The sequence below is a fragment of the Canis lupus genome, chromosome 16 (genome assembly GCF_011100685.1).
Source record: "Canis lupus familiaris isolate Mischka breed German Shepherd chromosome 16, alternate assembly UU_Cfam_GSD_1.0, whole genome shotgun sequence".
In the NCBI taxonomy this organism is placed as follows: Eukaryota; Metazoa; Chordata; class Mammalia; order Carnivora; family Canidae; genus Canis; species Canis lupus.
The window spans coordinates 57,211,013-57,234,313 of record NC_049237.1 but is presented as its reverse complement, the minus strand read 5'-3'; the positions used below and the strand labels follow the sequence as shown (position 1 = coordinate 57,234,313).

The 23,301-nt window shown below is 41.2% G+C and overlaps 1 long non-coding RNA gene across 1 annotated transcript in view; it reads left to right on the top strand.

The window, feature by feature from the left end:
• Positions 1–23,301, top strand: part of LOC119869577 — a 113,174-nt gene that overhangs the window by 72,876 nt on the left and 16,997 nt on the right. The window lies entirely within an intron of this gene.

Sequence of the window (23,301 nt, the reverse complement as noted above, 5' to 3'; positions counted from 1 at the left end):
TGCTGAGTGTCACTTTGCACTTAGGTTTTCCTCAAGATTTGTTCTCCATTCTCTGCCTGGGGTCTTCAGAACCTTGTGCTGACTCTTGGAATTGGTCTGTCCCCAGACTCTGTCTCTCCTTCAGCACTTACTGCTGTTATATATTAGCTGACTCTTGTTAGCCTAGCGGGGCAGGGAGGGATCCTTCTACTGTCCCGGTTCAGCATCATATTTAGGCAGGTAACACATCCTTTGGCCTTGGTCGAGGCTTCTTAATGATCTGATCTCACGGTATTTTTAAGCTCCTCCCCAAGAGAGGGGGCTAGGGTTTGTTTGTTGTTTTGTTTTGGTTTGTTTTTGTATTTTTTTAAATTTTCTTTTGTCTGTTTGTTTCGTTGTTTTTAGCACCTTTTGTCGGACTCTATTGGGTCTTCATCCACTCCTTGAAGATGACGGAGTTTTCTTCCTTCCCATAGCAGATTTAAAGCTTTTGTCCCATAGAGAAGACAGAGAAGGATTTATATGGGGCTTCATGCTGTTTCCACAGCAGCTCCCCCAGACCTGGGCCAAAAGATATGCCTCTCTCCTGCCTCTTGACCAATCCTCCTTTTGACCCAGTGGGGCCTGTGCAGAAGGGATGCAAGCAGATGTAAACCCCCTTTTAAGCAGCCCCCAAGGACTCTGTTCTCTCACACTAATGTATACTTGGCCTTTCATAATTGGTTAAAAAGTTTAATGGAGTTAATCTTATTGGGTGATAAGGAGTCCAATGTCCGTTCCGGTGAGCACATGCTGTCACCCTGTCTCTCTCTGGAGCTGCCTGTCTTTCCACAGATTTCAGCTCTCAGGTGGGTCAAAGAAAAGTTGTGATTTTGTAGATTACAAGCATTTTAAATAGGCTATACATATAGTTGTAAGGGTCAGAGCAAGGCTTTATTCTGCTTTTTGTATTCCGATAGAAGTCAAAATGATTATATATATATTTTCACAAATAACAACTTTTAAATGTTTGTTTAAGTCCCTCTAATTGAAGATAGGAAAACTGAAAACTTAAAATTAAACCTTTATTTCAAAGTTTACAAAATTTCAAAATAACACTTTTTTAAAAAAAGTACCAATTACATGTTTGAAACTATAAAAGCTTAAAACTGCACCAGATTATTTGTATATATCTCTGTGTATGCACTTACACACACATGTACATGCACATAGCACATTAGTTTCATAAGGCTGTTGAAGAAAGGGACAGCCTAAAGCAACAGAAATTCTTTCTCTTTCTGTTCAGGAGTCTGGAAGTCCCAAATTAAGGTGGTGGTAGGACCACGTTTGCTGAAGAATCTAGGGAAGTATTGGTTCCATGATTTTCTCTTTGCTTCTGGTGCTTTCTGACAATCATTTGTGTTTCTTGACTTGTACATGGAACACCTCACTTCCAGGCATCTCTTTGTAAGGCTTTCTTCTCTTGTGTACCTGTTCCTATATCTCTTTTGCTCTTCTTATAAGGACAACAGTCACATTTGATCAAGACTTCATCGGACTCTGGTATGGCCTCGTCTTAAATTAACAAACTGCATTTGCTTGACCTCATTTCCAAATAGTTAACATTCTGAGTAACCAGGGGTTACAAATCCATCCTATCTTTGCAGGACAAAATTTAATCCATAACACATACACACATACACAGTGATGGCAGAGGTGTTCCTCTAGGACTGGTCCAACATTGGAGATAATATGTCAGCATAATTTATTGTATTGCTATTCTTACAACCATCTCATTTGATGATGGAGGAACCATGACATTTAAATTTATCCATCTTGCGGTGATACTTATATAAAAAAGTTATCTCCTAGAAATCCTTATCAAATAGGTTATTATTTATGAAACTTTAGGACCACTCCCACTAGGATCGGAAGGGAAAATAAATGTCAGCCAATCTCCCTCTTGGTATGGTGTGTCGTTCTGGAGTTCTTAACAACTTCGGTTAAAACAAAGTAGACTTGTGTACAAGTTAAAAAAAGAAGAAGCATTTTAATTAATTCAGATGATCATGTATTTCTAGAATTTCACATAGACTCATCAAAATGTATAAATATGTGTAATTTTTTCAAGGTCAATCATGCCTCACAAAAGCATGAAAAACCAATTAGGAGCTTAAGGAAGGAGAATGTCACTGACTTCAGTCCTTTCATTATACAGATAATAAAATAGTGATTAATAAAATAAAACCAGCAATAAAAAGTAGAAACACATTAAGGAAGTCTTATTTGTTCCAAGTGGTTATTATTTATGGTTTAACCATCAGAAAAGGCTGAGAACTGAGATTTAGAATCACAGAATGCAAGTCAGAAATAAGGGCCATTTTTTTTTTTTTTTTTTTACTATAAATAGCTGTATCTAAAAAGAAATACTCAGCAGTATTCGAGCTGGATAGCATTGGTTAGTAACTCTAAACACCCATTTTTTCACACCTATGTGTAATATTTCTGTTTTATATATTCAAGTGTAAGCAGACTATAAGAAAGCATATCTATTGCACTAGATAGATTTAATTTGTCATATTATTTGCTGTCTTCCTATAACCTAAAGATCAACCACAACTATTATTAAAGAGAAAAATTGATCTTGGCGGATACAAATAATTTTGTAGCTACTATTATAGCATCCAGGTGTGCACTTTTTAATCTTGACAAACTATATGACAGACAACACTCGATGTTTGACTTTGAATGGCTTATGAGGCTGCATCGAGAAAATAAAAGAGGCTAGGAGCTGAACTCCAGGACATGGACCATGGCAGAAGCATTGGCTGGGCTGGACACAAGCCCTGTTGTGTTAATTATATGTAGTGGTCAATTACCCACACCAATGATGCCCTTTACAGCAGCAGAAAATCAAAAATTCCAATACTTCACTTAGATCACATACAAATCAGGTTGATCTTGAGTAAGAGCATCTTTGAACATGAAGGACAAAAAAAAAAAAATAACCCTTTAATTACCATGTTTATGTCTCCTTTTTTAGTTACCCACAGAAAGTAAACATACTTAAGCGCATCTTAGCAATTACAGCCTGCTTTTCAGACTCTGTTTAATTATGAGTGAATCAATCAATATGCCTCTATTCACTGCCTCATTTCAATACTTTGCATTAGTTTCAAAACTGAACATTTCCTATAGACTTGGGCCTGTGTTTCCTGCTTCTATAGTATTCTAATGCTTAAATATGATTAAATATACAAGTGTCCTGGTACTGGCTCCATGGTATTGCCTTCTCCCCAAGCTGTTTAATGCCCGTCCTTTTCTTTACACCCATCACATAGCCATTCCTGCATAAAGATGGCATGATTTCACCCGCCTGCCCAGAATGACTCTCTTACATATGCCTCAATGCCCACACTTTCACTTGCTCCTTAAAACTGAAAATTTTTAAATCAAACAATTTAGTGTATGCTAATATCTGCTATGCCACAGGGAAACTACCCATGACCTTGGACCTAGGGAGTGTCAGTCCCCCCCCCCCACCCCGTCCCCGGGATTCGATGCGCACTGTAGGCTTGCTGCCATTTTTCCTTTATTATAGCAACTGACTTTTTCATCATGCATAGAGTCCTATCTTGACATCCACACTCTCCTCTTGAAAAACAAGCTGGGATTATCAAAAGACAAAAGAAAACAAGTGCTGGCGAGGTTGTGGACAGAAGGAAACTCTTGCACTCTGTTGGCGTGAATGTAAATTGAGAACGGCCATTGTGGAAACAGGCCTGAGGTTCCTTAAGAAGTTAAAAATAGAACTGCCCTATGATCTAGAGATCTCACTGCTGGGTACATATCCAAAAGAAATGAAGCCACTGTCTCAGAAAGGTATGTGCACCCTCTTGTTCACGGCAGCATTATTCACAATAGCCAAGACATGGAAACCACCCAGTGCCCATTGACCGATGAATGGGTAATGACAATATACTCTATACATACAATTATTCAGCCATAAAAAAGGGAAGGAAATATTGTGAAAACGCAGATGAACCTGGAGGACATGATGCAAAGTTAAATAAGCCAGACACAGAAATAAAAATACTGTATAATCTTACATGTGGAATTTTAAACAGTTCAACTCATAGAGCCAGAGACTAAAATAGTGATTGCTGGTGGCAGGATGTGGTTCACGAGGTAAAAACTTTCAGTTATAAGATTAAAAAGTCCTGAAACAAACAAACAAACAAACAAAAAAACATGAATAAGTTCTGGAGATCTAATATATAGCATTGTGTACTTGAAATTTGTTAAAAAAAAAAAAAAAAAAGGTTTCTTGTAAGTGCTTTCTGCTGCTTTCACCATCACCAAAAACAAAAAGGAAACTGTGTGAAGTGATGACTGTATTAATGACTTGATTGTGATAATCCTTTTATATGTTTATGTATATCACATCATTAAATTATATAACCTAAATATATATTTTAAACACCTACCCTCCTATTAAAATAATAAATGAGTCAGGTTTACAATGTTATCTTGGACAACAAATTTGGAATCATTGGTTAGCAGAGGCCAGCTCTACTGATGAACTAGAATTTAACATTTTTGAGTCCCGTAATTTCCTGCTGGCCAGAGTTGGTGCATTCCTAACAATGACCTAGCCATAATTATGGCCTCAAAAGGTGAAGGGCAGATTTTAAGATAAGATAAATATCCCCTCAAAGACATTTGCCTTGTGAAATAATATCCCCAAGAAGTGTTTTCTCATTCTTCCCAGGGAGCCTGTAAGAACTGTGCACCGCATTACGGGATTGGTTCATACCTAACCAGGTACTCTTGTTGTTATTGTTCATTCGTTTCTTTTTGTCCTTTTGGTGTGTTCAGCATCTTTGTTTATTCTCTCCTGGGTGCTAGAAAAAAAAATGTAAAGAGAAACACAAATCTCATCCTGTTCTCTTATTTTAAATGGACATGTGATGACATCATTCAGCTGGGAGGTGTTTTGGGGTGGAATATAATGCCCAACCCAGGGCTGGCTCCACTACGGAGTGGCTGCTATGCTGCGCAGAACTGATATCAGAGAGATCGTGTAGGTTTATTCGTGTCAAAGGATTTGCATGTTGAGAACAACTGGCAAAGCCACAGAGAGGAAACTCACTCACGGCGAGCCTGCAGGAAGCAGTGCACCTTCAGGAAAATGGTACTTGTGCAAGGTTTGTGAGCGCCCAGGGACAAAATCGAATCCTTTAGTCAAGACAAAGCAAAAAGGGGGCAGAGCTGGTTCTGTCTTCCTTGGCTTTATTTTTTTATTTATTTTTTTATTATTATTATTTTTTTTTACTTTTTTTTTCTTTTCTTTTTTTTTTTTTTTTTCCCTTGGCTTTGGACTTGATGGTTCCTACCTCTGTGTCCCCACACCCTCCCACCGCTCGTCCTAAGACTGTCTACTAGTAAATTTTCCTTCATTAAAAATAGAGATAAACACAGGCGTCAGAATTCTAACATCGTCATGGCCTTGTCCTCTCTCATCCACAAAGAGACACCTTCTCATGGTGACTGGCCAAACCGCTCGTGCTCCAGGCAGAGCAAACGTCATTCATGCTTTGACTGAAAATCCAATCAAAAGCCAACCTTAAATTTGCAATATTTTGGCAGGTTGTTTTGAAATCCCCCCAATGCAACAATCGAATAAATAAAACTTTCCCTGGAGAACCAAATTCCTGAAGAGAAGACGTTGAACATCTATGGTCAGGTGAGAGAAGGGTGGAGCCCAAACCAGCAAGCGTTCCAACTAGTGGAAGTGATGGAAAATGGAAAATGATTCAAGACAAGTATCTTGGGCCCCTGGGGGGCTCAGTGGTTGAGCATCTGCCTTGGGTTCAGGGGGTGACCTTGGGGTCCTGGGATCGGGTCCCATGTCAGGCTCCCCAGCAGGGAGCCTGCTTCTCCCTCTGCCTGTGTCTCTGCCTCTCTCTCTGTGTCTCTCATGAATAAATAAAATCTTAAAAAAAAATATCTTAATGTCATGCCAAATTATATGCTGTAAAGTATCAAATTGTTTAAATATACATACGGCAATCATAGCCTATAAAGTTGTTAAAAGTTTTAACTTTTTATACCAAATATGGAAGAGAGCACTTTTTGTTTCTGAAACGATTTAATACCGTAGACATCGTTTCCTACTTAGTGTGAAACATGTTCCGTATTTTTGTCATCACACACGTACACAGACATAATCCTATTCTGTCCGCATAAAATGCTACTGCATCTTTTTGCTTATCACAGTGGCACGTATTCTAAAAGCAAGGATCCTGAATCTTAAAGGTTCAGGAATTTGCATTTTCCACAAACTAACCCCACATTTTTTATTGGAAAATGTAACTATAATGTGTAGACTGACAGTGTTTGAACACTCAAACAGGCTGTTTCTTGAGGCACTTGGGTGGCTCAGTGGGTTATACCTCTGCCTCTTGGTTTTGGCTCAGGTCATGACCCCAGGGTCCTGGGATCAAGCTTGAGTTGGACCCTGCACTCAGTGGGGAGTCTGCTTCTTTCTCTCCCTCTGCCCCTCCCCCTGCTCATGGTCTCTCTCTCTCTCTCTCTTTCTCAATTAAATAAATAAATCATAAAAAAAACCAAAAGCAAGAACAAAAAAACAGGCCATTTCTTGAACGATCATTGAAACAACATGTAAACGACAGCCTACACTGAATGTGTGGCCACATGCAGGCAAAGGGGTCACAGAAGGACACAATTGAACCCAGCCTTTTGGCACATCTCATGGCATATTAAATAGGGAAAACTGAGCAGACTCATTAAAAATGACACGAAGAAATGTGCATTGATTTATTTGTGCATCATTTTATCGGTTCTTTTATTTTTTAAAAGATATTTATTTATTTATTTATTTATTTATTTATTTATTTGAGAGAGAGAGAGAGAGAGAGAGAGAATGAGCAAGGGGCAGAGGGAGAAGCAGACTCCTGGCTGAGCAGGGAGCCCGACGTGGGACTCGATCCCCAGGACCGTGGGATCATGACATGACCCAAAGGCAGATGCTTAACACTCTGAGCCACCCAGGAGCCCCTTATCTTTTCTTTTAAAAATTAAGAAAGATCGATACTGCTTTTAATAAAAAGAAAATCATCCCTTGGAGAATGAAAAACGGACAAAAGATGTACTATTTGGAAGTTACGGTTGAATTATGTAACTTTTTAAAAGGTGATGCACTTTAGGTTCACCTTCATCCATATTTAAAAAAATATATATCAATGCAAATATACTGCTCAGATAAAACAAAAGATAAAACAAATCTCTTATGTCTGCGGATAAAAGAGCCCGTCTAATAGAAAACGTCAAAAGTAAATAAGTATAAAGGGGAGAGGGGTAGGGTAGGATACAAATCATAAGTTACAAGAAAGGAAGACATAATGATACGGCCCGGCCGGCCCTGGGGAGATATTTGTCATGTGCCCTGTTGCAATTTTAGCCATGCAAAACTAAAAGTGAAAAAAAAATTGTTTATGGCAAAGCGTAGTGTACAAACAACGCGTGCAACGTGCAGCCATCCTGTGAAAGGCTGGTTTTCTGATCTGACTGGTTCCATTCATTTCAATCCAGTTCTCAGTGATGAAGAAAAATTTGGGGATAAATGGCTCATAACTTTGCTCTACAATTGTTTGTAGGTTTTCGCCACCACTCCCGGGGATCTTTTAGTATCACAAAACTGTTTCATTATGCTACACACTTGCCGTGTTACGTAGGATGATGTGCTTCTGGGATGTGCTAAGACATCACCTTGACTTCAAACCCCACTGTCTTCTTTCCTCATCGTGTATATTCCTTCCATGAGGGAGTGACGTCGTGCTTTGGAGTGACCTCATGCTTTGCTGCTTCAAAAAGAGCTAGCAGTTTCGATGACTGAATTCACTTAACCGTCTATGGTTTTCGAGGGTGAGAGAACCACCATCTGATGAAAAGTGAAGACAGGTTGGCCGGTTACTTGGCTATTGGGGAGAATCAAAAGGAAAAACAGGGGTGAGCATTCCTGAGACGGGGTGGGCCTGAGCTGCTCCATCGAATTCAGCTGCAGAAATGGTCATTAACTTGACTTCAGTGGATGCTTGAGTGGAAGGAAGTCGGTAAGTGTTTGCCAGGAGGACATCAGGCTGAGATAATGTACCGTGGTCAGGGCCAGGCAACCGAGGCACCGACCCAGTGCTTTACCTCCGCGTTGATTCCGGGGAGCAGAGAAGGGTGGCCGGGCAGGACCCAGAAGCTTTCCACCGTCGCGCACGGACAGATATTGGAGGTCACACCGCCTGAGCAGAAAATCACTTTTTCTTGCCTCTACCTGGGTTCTGAGAAAAGGATATCCTCTGTTTTGTTGTCGTTTCATTGTCGTTGGAGGGGAGGGAGGGAGGGGGGGGAGGGGAGGGAGGGGAGGGGAGGGGAGGGGGGAGGGGAGGGGGGAGGGAGGGGGGAGAGAGGGGGGGGAAGGAGGAGGAAGGAAGGAAGGAAGGAAGGAAGAGGAAGGAAGGAGAGAAGAAAGAAAAGAAAACGAAGGAGGGAGGAGGGAGGGGAGGTGAGGGAGGGAGGGAGGGAGGCGCGGGGAGGGGAGGTTGGGGAGTTGCTTGTGTAGGGTGGTTTGAGGTTTCTTCAATTATTCCTTCCTTCCTTCCTTCCTTCCTTCCTTCCTTCCTTCCTTCCTTTCTTTCTTTCTTTCTTTCTTTCTTTCTTTCTTTCTTTCTTTCTTTCTTTCTTTCTTTCTTTCTTTTTCATGCTTTCTTGCTTTCTTTTTCTGTCAAAATTGTTTTCTGATTGCAGAACGGAATCACAGAGGCTGTGGTCAGGGGTGCCTACAAACCCAAGACCTAACTCAGGGCAGCCTACTACAACTAAACACAACGGAGCAGGGTAATTTCCTTCTGGTGATTTCAAATATCCACTTGTCAAATGAGAAATGTGGAACAGACCATATTCATAAATTAGGGAAGGACGATGGCCATCATATGTGAGTAGCTGCAATGAAGCCCTTTGACTTCTGAGAATTTTCTCTAATCTAGATATACACGTCGGCTCAGGGAACGCTTCCATGTCAAGGTTATTCAAAATATGATTTTCAGCTAGTCAAAATAAGGTAACAGTTTTTTTTTTTTTAAATGTGTTTTCTCACCTTAATAACAATACATCTACCATATTAGCACCGTGGACTGGAGTTCAATTTAGACCGAATCTTACAAGCATGCCAAAGTTTGTATCAAATGTCTCAACAAACCAATTTATTCATGAATCGTCAATCACTGCCAATACAGAGTAATGGGTTTAGTTTAATGTGCATGAATCTTTCAGACAAAATAAATATACTGCACACATTTAAAAAGTGATCTTTATTCATTTTTGAATCTATACAGTTCTATTTAAAAAGTGACATTTAAATTTACACCAATAACTGCAAAAAAAAAATCTGTAAGTGTAAAAGGTCGGAACCATAAAACATTGTAGTTAAGTAATTTTTGGATTTTATTTTTAAAATATGACTAGTCTTACAGGCTTATTTAAACGCACTCATATTTGGCCGGGGAAGGCATGTTAGAACTTTAAGTTCCGTGCATTTTCCTCCAACGTTGTCTGAAATGATTCTTCAACAGTCCAGCTCTGGAAAATGAAGTAATCAAAAGATCCAGGAGGAAGAAGGAAGGACGTTTACTTGATTGATGGAAGCACGACTCTCACGTAACATCTATGGCATGTTATTTTGTAAAGACTTGGGAAGTACTGTACTTTGGGTCGGTCTAAGGAGCAACTCGAAAATAAAAGTAAGAGCCTAAGAATGTGGACATCCCACCACCACCGCACGAGCAGCTCTGGGGCTGATGAATTATACTTTCACCCGAGTGCCCTGAATTACCTAGTTTACGAGCCACCCATGGGCAATTTGGACACGTTTTTAAGTAAATATTTTATCCTTTGTTTTAGAAAAGCAAACTCTTCAGGAAAAGAATCGTCCTCTGAACCATGCGCTGTGCATCAGAACATGTGCAAACGAATTGCCTTCAAGATACTGTTTCACTTCAATGTGAGGTATCTGGTTAAATAAAGAATTACCAACTATGCCGAGATAATATATTTTTTTTTCTTCTCCAGTTTAAATTTTTTACCCCATCGTTCCTGATTCATGGAAGAGCTCCCAGCAAGAGCCATCGCTCCCACAAAAAGTCTAGAGCTGTCCAAACACACGCGGCCCTGGTGAATGGGCACAGGGATGTTTCCCTGTTTGATTGTATGATCCAAATGCAGAGATCTCTGCAGAGCCTGGCCTTTCTCTCGGCACAGATTCTTCATCTTCACCACGTAAAGACAAAGACATTGGTCACATAAGGTGACTTGGCTAAAAAAATCATTGATCAGGACAACAGAAGTCTTCATACTACCGATGTATCAAGCTTACAGTCTTTTGATACAACCACTTTTTTTTATTATTAAAAAGGGGAATGGAAATTCATTTTGATCTAGTTTATTTTTTCTTTTTCTGACTTACAATTTATCACCTTGGAGAACATACTTTTTTTTTTTTTTTTTTTTTTTTAAGATTTATTTTAGAAAGTACATGAGCAGGGGCAGGGAGTGGGACAGGGAAGGGTGGGGGGAAGACTCTCCAGCAGACTTCTCTGCTGAGCTCGGAGCCCAACTCAGGGCTTGATCTCACCACCCTGAGAGCATGACCCGAACTGAAATCAAGAGTCAGATGGTAAACCAACGGAGCCACCCAGGCACCCCAAGAACATACACTGTGATATATGATTAAGGGTTGACCAGTGGGCTCCTAAGTCTTACATAATAGAATCCTAAGAAAGTAAACATTTTTAATTTTTTTTAAAAAAATATTTTATTACTTATTCATGAGAGACACAGAGAGACAGAGAGAGAGGCAGAGACACAGGCAGAGGGAGAAGCAGGCTCCATGCAGGGAGCCCCATGTGGGACTCGATCCCATGACCTGGGGTCACTCCCTGGGCCGAAGGCAGACGCTCACCCCCTGAGCCACCCGGGTGCCTGGAAGTAAACCCTTTTCTACACAATCCTCACTGGATCTTCAGGTCATAGGAAGAGCCAAAAGGAACAACAAAATCCCTGTAGCACAGACAAAAAGGGGGCAAGACTCAGTCATTACACCAAGGGACTCCCACACGACACTGATTTCCCTGCAAACTGGATGAAATTCAAGTCCTTTAATTTGGGAATTAGTTCTGCAAAAGAGGAAATACTCATTTCCATTTAATCTTTGTATACTTCACGCAACTCACAAGGTGTCGGGTGTGTACGTGGGGGTTCAAGAGTGGAGCGCTCCCGCCTTGTTTTGTTGGGTTGACCAGGCGCCCGTAGCTCAGGCTTCAGGGTGCAGCACGGGCTCAGCACCCGGTGCAAAGGATTCCCAGGGCCTGGCCAGAAGCGCTGGTGTGTCCTCCATGCGGTGGCACCTCCCGGAGAGCATGGGGACACATTACACGCATGGCCATCCATTCCCAGGTCTAAAAATTGTCAAGGGAATCGACGCCATGGCCTGTCTACACCGCCGCGCTGAGGTTGGAGCGAGCCGACCCTGTCCAGGAGAGCGGCCCCGGGCACAGCCACCGCCGGCCGCCCGCCACCTTCACCCGGACACCTGGGTGCACAGCTCTGCTCTGGGCCGCGAGCACTTGCAGCCGATCCTCAAACTTTGCCCCAAAGGCCCCCTTTGTTAAAAAAAAGTTTCACTTCTTTGCCCACTTTTCCAGGAGAATTCACAGCGGTTCTTGCTCTCAGTGCATAGTGCCAGCCCTTCTGTGTGGTGGGGAGCGCAGAGTCACCCTGGCCCTGCCTCGGGGTGCAGGACACTGCGACAGTGCGTCCTCCTCCCCCTTGGAGCTGCAGCCTTGCTGTAGGGCCGGGCTGTGACCCTGCCTCGGGGTGCAGGACACTGCGACAGTGCGTCCTCCTCCTCCTTGGGGCTGCAGCCTTGCTGTAGGGCCGGGCTGTGACCCTGCCTCGGGGTGCAGGACACTCTGCGACAGCGCATCCTCCTCTCCCTTGGAGCCACAGCCTTGCTGTAGGGCCTGAGCCATGACCATGCCTCGGACCGCAGGACACTGTGACAGCACGTTCTCCTCCCTCTTGGGGCCGCAGCCTTGCTGTAGGGCCCAGGCTTAAATATATATATATATATATATATATATATATATATATATACACACACACACACACACATATTATATATACATATTTATATATACACATATATACATACATAAATATATATATACATATTTAAATAAATGGATGAATGAATGAATGGTGCAGTGTGGTTTTGTGTCGTTTTTCTCCACATCCCTCCTCCACCCGTTTACTGTTCCTGGATCCCATATTAACACCAGAGTGGCACCCTCAACCAGCGCTGGTTTATAGGGTTGGTTTCCTGGGGGCAGGAGTCTGGGCATGACGGGGCCTCCCGGGCGGGAGCTGAGCTGTCAGGCCGAGCATCTCATCCGGGGATCAGGGCGCCCCGAGCTCGTCCGGTCGGCTGGCAAAATGCAGCCCCTTCCTTCGTGATGGTTGCCCGGAGGTTGCAGCCCCCGCCAGCTGTCTGCGGGAGATCACTGTCACCTCCTCAGGGCCTAACTAACCCAAACAGCCGCAGCCTTGCTCCATAGGCCTTGCCCATCGGGGATTTGCTGTATTCCAGGCAAGTGTGAGCACATCAGCTTGACTTCCCACCTCCACCAAGGCTGCTCTCTAGATAATGTACCTCGGGGGCGCCCGGGGGGCTCGGCGGTGGAGCATCTGCCTTCGGCCCAGGTGACCCTGGGGTCCCGGGATCGAGTCCCACATCGGGTTCCCTACATGGAGCCGCCTTCTCCCTTTGCCTGGGTCTCTGCCTCTCTGTGTCTCTCAGGAATAAATAAATAAAATCTAAAAAAAATAAAAAATAAAAATAAAAATAAAAATAAAAATAAAAAAATAGGGATCCCTGGGTGGCGCAGCGGTTTGGCGCCTGCCTTTGGCCCAGGGCGCGATCCTGGAGACCCGGGATCGAATCCCACGTCGGGCTCCCGGTGCATGGAGCCTGCTTATCCCTCTGCCTGTGTCTCTGGCTCTCTCTCTCTCTATGTCTATCATAAATAAATAAATAAATCTTTTAAAAAAAAAATAATAAATAAAAAAATAAATAATAATAATAATAATAATATAATAATAAAACACAGAAGATATCGTGCCTCAATCATGGGAGTGACCGGCACAGCACCATTTGCCATAAGAATGAGCTAAATCCAGAAACCGATGTTCACATCATCCCGATTCAGAGGTTGTGCCCATCGTTTCCGGGAGGGAACGTGCAGGGCTTGCACCCCTGTGTCAGGAATCACGGAGGCTGTCAGAGTTCGGCTTTCCCAGGGAGCCGTATAATTCTAGAAGCTCAAATTCTAACCTTTTAGACCTATTTCTCATTGAGGGTCACAAGCTTCAATTTCACATACCCTAATTTTCTTCAACGACTTTTAGGTAGAAAATACCGATATTCGATTTCCTCCCATCCGGCTGGTTGATTCTAGCAACGGGCCCTGGGCAGGGGCCGGGAGGTGCCACATCCTAAGACACCGGAGCCCTTGAGCCGAGCTGGACTTGGGTTTTTATTCGAGACACAGGAGATCAAAAGGGAAGCTCCCACTTACAGTTTCCTGTAGGCCCATTTGCCAACGTGAGAAGCTATGAATGCTCAGGGTCCTGAAATCCATAAATGATTTCAACGTCTTCTGCCTGCAGCGTGTGTGTACAGTAAGAGTTTATGTGATTATTCTCCATCGTTATTATATTTTACTAAGTAACCTCCAGGGGTTTGCTCACCTTCAGCATTTGAGGCTCTGGTTATTTTATTTTATTTTTTTTTTTTTGGTTTTTCTTTTCCCCAGCAGCATGTCCTGCTGTCCTCCTCCTGTCTTCAGCGCTGCCACTGGGCCGAGCGCAGGGCCTCTGCTCTAGGCCTAGTAGCTCAGCACAGGGCCCCGGGGTCCCGGGCCCGGACGTGACCACGGCTGGGCCACTACCCCCCTCTGCACTTTATTTGTGTCCAAGTAGAGCACCTCACCTTCTTGGCTATTGTGAAAGGCCAATGAGTCAATACCTGCCAAATATTCGGGACGTGCCTGACACGCCAGGAGCAGCACGTGTGTGCAGCGACTCCACAGCTCCCGCTCACATCCTCCTCGGCTCCACCTCGACGCCAGGATGCACCCCCCCCCGTCTGTGCCTCAGTTTCCCTGCACTCTCACTATTTCCAACACACCGAACCAGCTCCCCGTCCTCCGTTACGGACAGCGCTGTATCTTGAGCATTTCCTAGTCATTCCTCGGAAGTAAATTTTGTCTTATTCTCTGCCCAGTTTTCCCATCTCGGACCTGACATTTTTCTCAGTGTTACAGGACCGTCTCTAACAATCCAAATTGCGTGTGTGTCAAAGATCATTTTCCCAATATTGAACACGTTATGATTAGAAACAACAACACCCTAGACAATCGGTAGGAGCAGAAGGAAGGGAAATCCTCTTCCCAAGGCCATCCGCTGCGGACTCTCGGTCTGCGTGCCGAAACACAGCCCCGGCGTGTTTATTTTTACAGAAATGCCATCATACGATTCGGGCTTCTGTGAAAGCGGCTTTCTCCCCTCAACTTTAGGTCGGCGTACCCTCATGTCAAAAGGAGCCCATATTACCATTTCAGTTGCTGGGCGGCGTGGGCAGTGTGCAGGTGCTGCACTTTATTGAACAATCCTGTTATCAGTCCTCTATTGTCTACGATTCCTAATGCACACGTGCACGTGCACACACACACGGATCCAGATCGATCATGCGTGCGTTTTATATGCTTTCTGTTAGATTTCTCTTCATCTTGGAATGTTTCCCAAAATCCAGTAGTTTGAAGTGCGACTTTCTGGGGCACCTGGGTGGCTCAGTAGGTCAAGCGAAGGCCTGTCGATTTCTGCTCAGGTCGTGACCTCAGAATCGTGAGGTCAAGGCCTGAATCCATCTTAGTGCTCATGGGGAGTCTGCTTGGGATTCTCTCTCCCTCTCCCTCTGCCCCTCCCCACCATGCTCATGCTCTCTCTTTCTCTCTCAATAATTAAAAAAAAAAAGAAGAAGTGAGACTTACTGTGAAGTGCATCATTAAGATTTTCTGCGTGTTGTTGCATTTTTACTCAAGTATTATACCAAGTCATGTCCTGATGACCATATGCATGGGAGGCTGTGTCATTTCCGCCACCCCAGCAATGAGGAACTGTCATTTGAATTAAGCAGCGGTTGTCTCACTTCTCCAACAGACCCCGTGCTTGGTCACCTACCTTTCTCATCGCCACACTAACACACACCTGGCAGGTGCTGAAAAGCGCCCAGCCCATGACACGCAAGGGATGGACTGAAGGAAAGAAGCCTTATGCGGAGTTTCAGATTCAGTTCAGGCTAAAGAGATACCAAATGGAGAAAGAAAACTGATTTAACCCCAACATTATATATGAAAAAAAAAAAAAAAAGAGTAAGTCAAACGTGGCAAAAGATATACAACTTATTTCAAATCTCATCTCTACAAGACATGGAAGCATTGAAATGAAATGTTTGCAAATGACAACCCATCTCTGTGCTTGAGAAATTTCCTGGAAAACTTTGTCTCTCTCCCTCTCCTTTTTTCATGAACATCTCACTCATGAATTTTATTCTGAGTGCTGTTTTATCATTTTCAATCTCCTTCTGGGATAGTGGCTTAAAGAATCATTTCCAGAATATGGTAAGGTAATATGGTTTTCTGTGGGAGAGATTGTGAATTCTAAATATCTGCTTCTTTTTTGTCTTTATGTGAGTTCTTTTACATGATTTGCCTCAAAAAATAAGAGATTCTTGGAGTGATGTCAGCAAAATGGTAGGCTAGGGCAGCTCTAAGCACTCATTCTTCTACAGAAGCACTAAAAAAAACAAGCAGAGTCAACTTTGTTGGAGTTCTGGGAACCGTCAAAAGTTTGCATGAAGGAAACCATAGCTTAATGAAGAAAAAAATAAACACCTTCAAAATAATAGGCATTTTTTTCTTGCCCTAGACTCATCCCTCCCTGGCCCAGTGACAACCTGTCTGCCTAGTACCTTGAGCCCAACGTTGCCAAGCAGACTGACTTGCAAATTGTTGTGTAGGGCTGCTCTCAGCTGTCTGGGGGACACCTGGGGGCACGCTGCAAGGGGCTTGCCTCTGTCTCAACTGAGGTAGAACTCAGGTGAGAAAAACAGCAGGTACTGTTGAACCAGCAGGTCCAGCAGGTCCTGTAGCCCCCGAAAGCTTCACCTCAAATAAGGTGACCTGAGGCAAAGAAGGACATTATATGTATTAAGAAACATTGCAATACGTCGAGAAGGAATAATACATATTCCCATATCTAACAACAGATACTCTCATTACGTAAAGCAAAACGTTGACAGAACTGGAGGGACAAAGAGACCTTTGAAAAATAATGATTGTAGAGTTCATGTCCCACTTTCAACAAGGGAAAGAACAGCTAAGACAGCAAGAACATCAAGGACCTGGCCCCACAATGAGCCGGATTGACCAAGACGCATATGCGGGACTGTCTCCAGCAGCAGCAAAACGCACGCTCTTCTCAAATGGACACAGAAGATTGTCCAGGAGAGACCGTCTAGTATTAGGGCCACACAACTGTTCAGAACCATAAACAAGGCTGAAATCATACAAAATACCTTTTCTGATCATAATGCAGGGAGACCGGGCACTGATAGCAGAAGGCGATCTGGGAAACTCACAAGTGTGGGAATTAAAGGGCACCCGCTTAACCAGCGGCGGGTCCAAGAAGCAAGCACAAAGAAAAGTAGGGACTCCCTTGAGCTAAATGACAACAAAAACAACACGTTGGTCCCAAAGCTTGTGGGATTCAGCGAGACAGAGATGCACGAGGGGATGGGAGCAGGGACCCAAGCTGCTCTGTGCTGCGGAAAGAAGCACGTGGAGCCCCCAGAAGCTGCGAGAGGAAGGGATGGGTGCTCCCGAGGGCCCTGAGGACAGAGAGGCAGCGTGCACCCTGTCACTCCAGACCTGAGGCCTCCCGGGCTCTGAGACAATACGTTTCTCTGCTTTAGAGTCACCCAGTTTATGGTGTTTTGTCCTTCGAGGTCCCATGTCAAGCCCTTTGAATGACAAGTGGCCAGACCCTGTCCAAGATCCAGGGACTTTTCTTTGATTCTTCTCCGTTACAACTTACAGCTTCTTTTTTTTATTTTTCACGCCACCAAAATTGTCTTAATTTAGCTACCCCTGGCTAACGGCCCAAACAGAAGCTCTGATCCCTGGAATTTCAACATCATCCTGACCCCTTTGGCATTGGACGTAAAGTGAGGATATGTTTTATTTTGCTTCTTTTATGTCTTTGAAGCCCTGCTCATCGAAGTGTGTGGGAAATAATAAAGTGGCTGTAGACTTAATCGCCTTATCTTATATGATAAATTAGTCAAAATGAAACAACATCAGCAATAACAGTACCTAGTTAATCCAGTCTGCAACATTTGGATTTACAAGTCTCTTAAAACAGCTTTATTTTAACACTGAATAGATAGGCGTTTCCAGGTCTCTGGGTGGATTTAAAATCTAGAAGAAGATATACAGGTATCCTAATAACCGGACCCTATTCCTAATCTTGCAATAAGAAACTTTCCCGTGGAAAACTATACAGGCTAGATGTCACCCGCCACTGCTGCTGGGGTCATGGGATGTGTGTCACCTTTTCTGCCCCCTATTCAAACTCTGGACTTCCCTCCTCCACCTGTTGCAGCAACACGTACAAAGGCACAAGGAAGGGAGTACACAGGCCTTGTGCTGGTCGGAGATCAGCTGGGGAGAACAGATTTCACTCCGATTGGTTTAAACAAAGATTAATTACAAAATATTGAACGGCATCGGGAAGTGTGGGGAGCACTGACAGGACAGATGCTGGGCTAAGTTTCCAGAAACAGCTCTGAAAGTTCCCTCCCGAGTGCATGTGGCCTGGAGAGCTTCGGCCTATGGGTCAGCGAGCTCCGTCTGCGATGCAGCAAAGCCAGCCTGCAGCTTCCAGCTCCCGCCACCCTTTCTAGGTCAGTGGAGGCCTCAGCATCCAGTTCTGAATTCGGAACCCAGAGAGCACACACCTGCCCAAGGGTCTGGGAACGGTGAGCAATGTATGTTTTTCACGCCACCCACTGTCCGGTATCCAAACCCACTAAGACAATCTGCAATCATGCCGTGTTGCAAAGAAGTATGGTTTTATTTCTTCCTTTCCAACCTGTGTGCCTTTTATTTCTCTTTCGTGCCTTCCTGCAGTCGTCGTGAGAGCAGAAGGCCATGCCCTATTCTCTCATAGGAGAAATGTGTTCAGTCTTTCAAGATTCATATCTCTTCTCAAAAGTTAACATGAAGCATGAGGCTTATTGTATGTCTTCGGATGTTCTTTATCAAGCTGAGAAAGTTACCCTCTATTCGAACTTTTCTGATAATTTTTATCATGAAGGGGTGGTGAATTTTGTGAAAAGCTATTTCCACGTTGACTAAGTGATCATAAATTTCTTCTCCTTTAGCCTATAAATATACTAGATTACATTGATTGGTTTTTGAATATCGAACCAGTCTTGAATCTGTAAGATAAACTCTACCTTTCCGCGGTGTATAATTCCGTTCATATAATGGTGATTTCTATTTGGTACTATTGTGTTAATGATTTTTATAAATAAATTCAAAATAAATTTGTAATAGGCTTTGGTCTGTATTGGTTGCGTGTGTGTGTGTCTTTGTACTGTATTTGTCTGGTTTTGGTATTAGAATAAGACTAGCTGCATAAAGTGATTTGTAATTTGCTCCCTATTCTCATTTCTGGAAAAGATTAAATGGAACTAGTGTCAATTATTGTGTAAACTTCTGTTATAAATCTCCGGTTAAATCACCTGAATTTTTTTAAACTATGAATTAAAATTACCTAATAGATACAATAGTATTATTGAATTAATTTACTGTATATTGAGTGGGTCGAATTTGAATTTTTTTTTTCCTTAGAGGAAACGGTTCGTTTTACATATGTTTTCAAATTTACATGTGCAGAATTGTTTGAGGTATTCCCTTATTTTCCTACTGATGTCTGCAGGTGATTGTTTCATTCTTGATAGTGGTACTTTATGTTTTTGGTGTTTCTTCGTCAGTTTTGCTAAACGTTTTTAATTTTATTAATTTTTCCAAAAATAACCCCTCAGATCTCTGTTTTATTCATATTCTGGTTGACTTTCTTTTTTTCAATTTCACTTATTCTGGTTATCATTATTTCTTCCTTTCTCTGTTTGCTTTAGTTGGCTTTCTTTTCTTTTATGTTCTTGAGGTGGAAGTTTAGATTATTGATATTAGATTTGTCCTTTATTCTAACATATACATTTGCTGCTATGGATTTCTTTCTTTGCATTTTCACAGTTATTGATACATTTTCATTTTCATTTTCATTCACTTTGATGTATTTTTAAAATTTTATTTAAGGCTTCCTCTATCCCTGTATTATTTCAAATATGTTGTTTGTTTCCAAGTTTTTAAAAATGTTCCTGTTATCTTTCTATACTTGATTTCTAGTTTTATTCTATTGTGATCAGAGAACATACCCTGTATAGTTTAAATTATTTTAAGATTTTTCAGTCATGTTTTATGACCTAGAGTTTGATATATCTTGGTATCTATTCCACAGATATTTTAAAAACATACAGTTCTTACGTGGCATATTCTAGAAAATGTCTGTTATACCCTTTGATTGATGGTGTTGAATTCTATCTCCTTGATGATTTTCCAGCCCTTTCATTTTCAACCTGCCAATATTATAATATCTGAAGTGAATTTCTTCCAGATAGTTGGGACTCTGGTTTTTAATCCACTCTATCATCTAAGTCTCTTAATTGATATATTCAGACCACTTATACTTAATCTAATTGTTGATATGTTAGGTCATATCTGCCACTTTATTTCTTATTTTCTGTTTGCTTCTTCTGTTTTCCATTTCTTTGTTTTTATTTTCCTGCTTTCCTGTGAGTTATTTGAATACATTTTAGAATACCATTTTGATTTATCTGTAGTGATCTTATGTGTATCTCTGTATAGCTTTTTACATTATTGTTCTAGATGTAATACATATAAAACGTTTACTTTCTATTGGTGTCATTTTGCCAATTTGAGTGAAATATTAAAACCTACACCCTTTTACCTTTCCCCATTTTTAATTGTCTTAAGTATCTCTTCTTTATAGATTTGTGTTAAAACTTTTGCTTTAACAAACAAATATAGTTTAGAAACCTCAAAAGGTGAAAAAAACTATTGTGTCACCCAAAATTTTGCTTAGTGTGTTCTCTGTGTTCTTTTTCCTTCCTGATGTTCTAAATATCTTTCATTTATTGTTTCCTTTCTGCTTACAGATGTTTCATTAGCTATTCTCTCAGGATAGATCTTCTGGTGTCAAATCCTAGTTTTCCTTTATCTGATAATCTCTTGATTTCTCCTCATTCTAAAATGATATTTTAACTAAATATAGGATTCTGGCATTGACAGTTGACAGTTATTTTATTTCAGAACTTGAGAAATATTTTCCCACTTCCTTACAGCTTTCCTGAGTTGTGATGAGAAATACATGTCATTTAAATTATCATTTCTATCTCAATGCAATATTTTTTTCTTGAGTCAAATAAAAATACATAAAATTTCTGCAAAGCAACAGAAGTTTCCATCAAGAAATAGAAGACATAAAATGGAATCAAGTGGAAAATTTCAAACTGAAACTATAATAACTGAAATAAAAAACTCAATGGATGGGCCCAACAGCAGAAGAAGGAAATAGTAAAATGAATCAGAGAAGTTAAAGGTAGAAAAATAAAAAATTATCTATTATGATCAACGAGATAAAATAAACTGGAAAAATGTAGAGCCTTAGAAACCATAGAGACTGTAACAAAGACCTAATATAGGTGTCATAAGCATCCAGGAAGGAAGGAAGAAAAAGTGTGAGAGTTAAAAAAAAATTCAAAAATTCAAAAAATTCAAATCTCAGTATCAATAGCTGTAGCCTTAATTGACAAACAACTGAAACCTACAGATTAAAGAGGCTTAGCACTCCAGAATAAGATAAACTCAATAAAGCCACCCAAGATATATCACAGCCAAACTTTTGAAAACTGAAAAGAACTATACTTATATTTGAAAATTCAATTTGCATCTCTTCTCTAGGAATGACTCAAAAGACTGAAAGATTAGGTATTATTCCTCTAGACTTCCTTATAACCTTGGCCACTCTTTAATATGACCCTTCCATCAATTAGGAACAACCAAAATTGGCTCCTATTTTCTCAAGGAACAATGACATTTTTTTTTTCTCATGCACAGAAATAATAGAGTTCAGCATTTTCAGTGTCAATGCAAATCTGTTATGCCAGAGATCTTGCCCAGAATTTGGGCAATTATTTTGCCTATTGCCCTAGTTGCAAGACAATGGCTTTGAATTGTGGTCCTTATATCTGTAGATCATCATCTGAGACTTGTAAGAAAGAATGGACAGAAAAAGAGACATTTACTTTTATCGTGGAGAAAAAAACCTTCTGAAGCAGGCTTTCAGCAGATTTTTTCACCAATAACTCCTCCAGCTTGCAGGGAGGTTGCCAAACATGGATTTCTCCCTTAGCTTTATTGTGGGAGGTGACAAAGAAGACAGGTTTGAGAATGAATTTTGGATAGCCCACCACCAGTCAACCACAATCCCAATGATGCTACACTTATGTTTTCATCTAGCAATTTATCTCCTATATCACACTTTCTTGCAGATATATACTAAATGTTTAGTGGGTGAATTTTGAATAAACTTATAATGAATATCTGATCAATATCTCTAAAATTTGTGTAATGATAATGGGCCAGTGATGTACAACCTAAAGAATTGGAACATAATATTTCACTAATCCTTGAAGAATAAAAATTATCATTTTAATTTTTGTAACTGAGACTACATGAAGTTCATTAATGTACCCTAGGTTAAAGAGTACATTAATTCAAGAAGTCATTCTTTGAATCCAGATATATGTTTTCAAAGGCACTTTTATTCTGTATCACTTGTTCTGTCCCGGGAGCCTAGCACTGCTCCCACAGCATGGTGAACCTTGGTAAAATTAAGAAATTCATGGGAAGGGAGTAAATGCCAGGCATGGATTTGTATGAAAGACAAAGGACAGGATGACTTGTTTATAGTCTGTCATCCTATTTACTATTTCTTTTCTTCTCATCATATGCAACCTTATTGCATTTGTTCTAAAACTATTTTATCATGAGTCTCAGCCAATTGAAAAATGATTCCCATTTTTCTTATCTCTCCTTAGTCCATACTGTTCATAAGTACAAGGCTAATTTAAAGAATATTCTTGTTCAATGGATTTTCAACTAGACATAGGGGATCTTATTTTAGAGTTCCTGCAGCTTCACTCCAGTTCTAATTTCTATTCCAACAGCTTTTCCTATTAAGCCCGAATGGTTTGAGTTGCAAGATCAGATGATATGGTCACTCAAGTGCTTTGGTTTTAAAGCACTCAACCTAATAATGTATCTTCTTGAAAGTACCGCGAGATCCTTTTTTTTTTTTTTTTAACACACTAGTATTTTTAGAATAATTCGATATATTTTATTTTTATTTATTTATTTTAGAGATTTTTTTTTTTTTTTTTGAGAGAGAGAGAGAGACTCTTGGTGGAGGAACAGAGGGAGAGAATCTCAAGCAGACTTCCTGCTGAGTGCGGAGCTGGATGGGATGAAGAACTTATTTTTCAGGCCCTTGAGATCATGATCTGAGCCAAAATCAAAAGGCTGAGGCTGAATAGACTGAGTCATAGAGGTGCCATCACTCAATATATTTTAGATTAATAAAATTATTAATCATTTAATATTTAATTTCAATGTGCTTATATTACCTCCTTTGTTATACATCTGTAATCAGAATTATCTAAGCCTCACTTTCCTCTCATTTACTCTGAAAAAAAAAAAAAAAAAGAAGCCGACTTCACTGAGACACATCCCATTCTCTATCCCCAGTGACCAGTGATCCTCACTATGAGTCCATCTTCCACTGTGTAGTATTTTCCAAGAACAATCCTGAGGTATGGGTAGATGGTATGGATAGATGACTATCTGCACATGTCTCATTTTATTGACCACTTCTGGAAGTCCAAATAAGTCTAAGCTGACAGAGATAAAATGATCGTCTTTTCTCTCAAGTGTATCCTCAACATAATAGTTC